Source organism: Liolophura sinensis, chromosome 6, assembly GCF_032854445.1.
Source record: "Liolophura sinensis isolate JHLJ2023 chromosome 6, CUHK_Ljap_v2, whole genome shotgun sequence".
NCBI lineage: Eukaryota > Metazoa > Mollusca > Polyplacophora > Chitonida > Chitonidae > Liolophura > Liolophura sinensis.
In genome coordinates, this window is record NC_088300.1 from 32,659,887 (window position 1) to 32,665,886 (window position 6,000).

Here is a 6,000-nt window from a genome sequence, read left to right on the forward strand (position 1 = left end):
TTCTTGTCTTCTAACACATTGTTCGCATTGTTTGTCGTCATATTACGAAACAGCATTTTACTGTCTGTAGTGTACTGCATGGGGGTACAATCTAACATCATTTTAAAAGCGGGGTTCCTCTTCTAAACCCATACATCAAACTTGACAACTCAGGTATTATTGCTATAATCTTACCATGGAAAAGAGTGTATTGTAAAGTATACTTTTTCTCAATGACAGCGCGGTACAACATTTAACTAATGTGTGCTATTTATTTTATTTTAATTAAAAGGTTGAGCTTGCTTTAGTTTGATGTAACCTATTCATTTAAATCAACATATTTTTTTAAGAGAAAACAATATGCATTCTTTAAAGCGTTGTGTGGAATGTGATCACGAGTTCGATCCCTATAAGGAATGGATGGAATGAATGGACTAACTTAGGGGTTTAACGTTGTACTGAAAAATTTCTCAGTAATATGGCGATGAGGATTCATTAGATGCGTGTACATATACTTCGTCTTCTTGTGGCAGGGCGAGTACTGGTTATATAGTATTCGTCTAATGAAAGCTCAACGCTGTTTTCTTCAGCTAACAGCATATCGTAAAATACCATTGAGAAAGGGGGCATCTGTTTATCAGTTTAGCTTTGTCATTAATGCCCATTTAAGACACTGTCATATATTCACGGTATAATTCGCAACACAAAACTTGTTTCAAATACCAACATTAGACGGAATAGGATATTATCCTAGACATTTAACCGCATACAGTAGACAGATAGTTAGCAACAAATATTTTAGCGTAGCCTATTTCATCAGCTACACCTGCTACATATCAACTTCAACCGCAAATCGGGGAAGTCATTGAGTCATTTCGCAGCTGCAAGAGGTCCTTCACGAACTGGTCAGAGTGAAGACGCTTGATGGTATATCATAGCTCACCAGTTTTTGGGCTAATAACGACTCTGACGTTGACTGAAATCGTCAAACAAGAAACACACACGATCTGAGGGGTGGTGGTGGCAGTTCTTTTCTGAATTTGTTTTGGAAATTGGGACTATTGACCTGGAACGTCGACAAGCATGCGACTGTCTGTTTCGACGCCTATATTCATGAATTGTTCCTGGCTGTGTCAACCCTAGACATAATTTTTGTTCATATATGGTATGTCTAGGTTTGGTCATACAAGCCATCGAATATGGTATGTCTGGGTTTGTTCATATAAGCCATCCTGTATGGTATGTCTGGGTTTGTTCATACAAGCCATCATATATGGTATGTCTGGGTTTGTTCATACAAGACATGTGTGATCTACATCTGCTGTTTCTGAGTTTGCGAAAATCAGATAAAATGGTTGACTATGTGGACATACCTCATCTCAATAATGAATGGAATTTTTTATCTTCAACTATTTACAGCATTTGACCCACCTGCCTGTGCAAACGCACTTAGACCATTAGAATTGTTAGTGTCTACCACCAAGAAGGATGTCGCTTGTTATGTTGTTTATGACCATGAAGCGACTTGGAGGGACGCTGCTGATTTCTGCCAGGGAAAAGGAGGGTCCTTAGCACAACTGACTGGGAAAGACGAAGAAAAAGCTTTCTTCATGTTCATGTTCATGAAGGCATCTGCCTCTTGTGTCTGGGTAGGTCTCTCTGATCCGGAAAGCAAGGGGAAATGGCGATGGCAAGATGGTAAGTGTGTCTTTCATCAACACCCACACACAATACATGTAGTCATAAACCATCTTAAGCTGACAGTGAAAGTGGAAATCGCCAAAGCAATTCTTATTTTACCTCAATAGTTATCTGTTCATATTTTCGTTTTCTTTGAACATTTCTGTTACACCATTTTGTCCCATAAATGTGACTCAAAACATGCATGGTATAAAGAGGATGGGAGAAATATCGTATTCCATCTTTCGTCAGCAATGTTGAGAGCCTTGCTTGATCGGCTGACGACAGTTCATTGATAAAAATCAGCCAATCAAATGCTACACCCGCGCCGAACTATTTTATTTTAGTACGTTACTATGTCGTCTGCAATGAGTGTAAACGTCTCATATGTTGACTGTAGGCCCCTATAGCCACAGATAATTTGGAAATTCATTTATCAGTTTCATCTCTAATTGTAACGTAAAAATGACGTTGCAGTCCAAGATTTTACATGTTTTACATGTCTGCTACGTTTACGCGCATTCCAGCCCACTTTTTCACACACATAGGCCTACACGCTACGCATGCACTCATGCCATTCCTCAAGGTCTTCCTTTGACATTCATGCTTGTATACTGAAAACAATTAGCGCTTAACTGTTACTCAGTTTTAATTATGTAGATCATAAACAAATGCACCCAAATTTTGGTGAATATGGGCAGTTTTAAAGTTGAACTCTTTTGTGTGGCACACATGTAGATATATATTTCATCGGAAAGCGTTGAAAGGTAAGGGCGACAGGGTAGTTCATGGATATTAAGTAGCTTGCGCAGACAAGCTCCGCCTCCGGTTCTGTTAAGGGTCTTGAGTGTGACCAACATTTATTCAGAAGATTTACCGTGACTTTCTATCCGTTAGTGCGATGCCATGGCTATCAATTTTATTCCCTCAACGGTTTCAAGTTATAAATCTCATTGGATTATTAATCAGTTATTATATAATCGGAAATAATCTGCATGCTTGTCGGTTAAACTTGTAAATAGACCTACATTGCCGGGACTGATGGAAACATCGTGCGTTGTTTAGTCCGTAGTAAAAACAAACAAAACAAAAGTATATAAAAAGCAGCATAATGCGCCCATTAGGTTGGGAGGAAACTGGGAAACCCCCGGCCACCCTCAGGGTTTGAAAGTGTATACATTTATCAGCCTAGACTAGACATGTAGATTCCTGTCCTTAATTCTCTCTCTTTTATTATTATGTTTTTTTTTTGGTTACAAATACTAAGGCATAGCTGGTCAACATCATTGATCAACATCATGTAAATTAACAATAATATTTTAAAACCATTTGAAGTGACCCAAAATAAGGCAAATTTTTAAACTGTATACACCGGTACTGTAATTCTTCAGCCTTTATGCATGTTTGCATAACATAAAATTATGAACATAAGTCTCCATTTATTAATAGATTTAACTGGTATGCAACATAAAATTGATCATACATGGGGTGTACATACCGGTATATAATGGGAGAATGACTGGCTATACGAAGGGTCCATCTCACAATAAAAATACACCGATTTCTGCTGTAGTGCTGCAGTGCTTATTTGTACTAACTGTAGGTGTTCTGTGAACATACATGTACGTTCACTGAGAAGTGTGACATACATAAGTACATGTAAATGTATGAGGAAAGAATGAAGGCGCATATGGCTTTGCGCCACTTTGCTAATTAAAAGAGGGAAACGGTTCTTTTTTTTTTCAAGGTACATGTATGCAAATGCCTTATATGTACATTATAACGCCAGATATATCTATTATAACAGTATCCATGAAGTGTACATGACTTATCATACCTACCAGAGATGTACATAAATGTATTTATAATCAATTTAGACTACCTGGTTTGTACATATAGGCCCTTTTAATTTATAATGCCTAGGTCTACATATAGTATGTTCATTTCTTCGTATACAAGGTGTTTAATTGATGCCTCATATATAAGGCGTACATATAAACGGTTTATCATATCTGATCATTTATTTATCATACCTAGATGTAGCTATACAAATCTAATGGCAAATTGCATCAGAATAGCTATTTATTCATATGGGGGCCTCAGTGGTGGGGCCGTTAGCGTGCTAGCCCAGCACAATGGCCTAGGGCCTCTCATCAAAATGCGATCGCTATGAATACAGTCCAGCTCATGCTGGCTTCCTCCCTGGTCGTACGTGGTAAAGTCATCCAGCATCCTGCGGACGGTCGTGGATTTTCCCCGGGGCTAACCTGGTTTTCTCTTGCCATAATGCTGGTCGCCGTCACATAAGTGAAATATTCTTGAGTTGCCGAGAGACCTTCCAACGTACCGCTAGAGAGGTACATGTTGTACCAGAATATTTAATAGTTCTGTAATCCAAAGTCACTGAATACTCATTATTACTAGATTTTCAAAATACAACTATGTTGGTACAGTTCATAAACTTCATTAACAGACATGAACAGAGAACGCAAATATTTCTGTGAAAGGTGTCACCATGAATGCTGAAAGCTCTGGTATATGATATACACAAGACTGATCATTGCAAACTTTAACATATGCCTGGACAACTCCCGACTCTTCAAATACCAAACCATATATATTTATTTATTTATTTGATTCTTATTGGTGTGTGTACTAAATTCTATAGGTAAGAATATATGGGCTACTGGTGAAATGTGTGTATGCTATAGCTAGGAAGGTAAAGGCTACAGGGAGGGGTGTATATATATAATGCAGTAGATAGAAAGGTAAGAGCTACAGGGAGGTGTGTGTCTATATGGTATAGGTAGGAAAGTAAGAGCTACAGGGAGGTGTGTGCCTATATGGTATAGATAGAAAGGTAAGAGCTACTGGGGGCTAAATATTGGAGGGTAAGAGCTACATATAGATAGGGAGGGAAAAACTACAGGGAGATGTATAGATATAATGCTATAGACAGGAAGGTAATAGCTACAGGGAGGTGTGTGTATATGTGGTATAAATAGGAAGGTATAAGATCTACAGGGTGTGTGTCTATATGGTATAGATAGGAAGGTATAAGAGTTACATAGAGGTATAGGTAGGGAGGTAAGAGTTGTAGGGAGGTATAGGTAGGGAGGTAAGAGCTACAGAGAGGCATAGGTAGGGAGGTAGGAGATACAAGGAGATATAGATAGGGAGATAAGAGCTACAGGGAGGTATAGGTAGGGAGGTAAGAGCTACAGGGAGGTATAGGTGGAAAGGCAAAAGCTACAGGGAGGTATAAGGAAGGTAAGAGCTACAGAGAGGTATAGGTAGGAAGGTAAGAGCTACAGGGAGGTGTGTGTATATATATGGTATGGGTAGAAAGGCAAGAGCTACAAGGAGGTATACATGTAGTAAGAAGGTAAGAGGTGTAGATGATAATGATACACGTGTGGGAGGTCGTTGAAACCCTCGAAAAAGGTAATGAGTTACTTAAATTGAGCTGATCGGTGTAATGTATTAGAGACATAGCCATCGTTATTTCCAATACATCTCCACAATGATGCCCAGCCTGAAAGCGCGAAAGACGCTTCAGGACTGCTTACCACACAACACAAAGTAATTATTGATGGAAGCTAGCATCAGATTGGCACAATATAACAGTACATCACAAAATGCGTTGGAAATAGCTACAAACATATGCAATCAACACCAGCGACATGGCATTAATTATCAGGATGATTCGTCGATTCGTACACTCCTGTTGAAGAGCTACAATGCAATCACTTGATACCACGCGTCACGGCATGAATATTAATGAACACCCTGTAGTCCTAACCTTTCGATGTTTACCATTTCATCGTGCGGTGAAATATTGCGCTTTGGTCTGAGGTCGAATTACTGCCGTCACACCTAAAATTACTCCGCGCAGAAACCAGAGCCACAAGACAAAACAATCTCGTTGATTTAAGGCATACTTCCATACGTTCTCGATGTTCCATTAATGGGATAAGTAGAATCTCCAAACTCGTGACCCTGTGATATAAAATTTGTTACACCCGAGTCAAAAAATTCGGTTGTTTCTCAAAATTCTCAAAACAAACAAAATTTTAGAACTCTCGTTTTATAAATTTGATATTACAGGGCCCCCCGCTGGAGATACCCTACTTATTACACTGTTTTTCTAATTCCAATGGTCATCTAATTAAACTTCAATCAGAATCAGAATAGCTATCAAAACAGCTGATCTCTGGTATATAAGCACTACACAGACTTGTTTCATCAACAATCAAGGGAGACAAAAACTTATTTGTTTGTTTGTTTGTCCTTACCCTTGGTAAGATGCCTGTTAGTAAAATGTCTTTTCCTAAACATGAT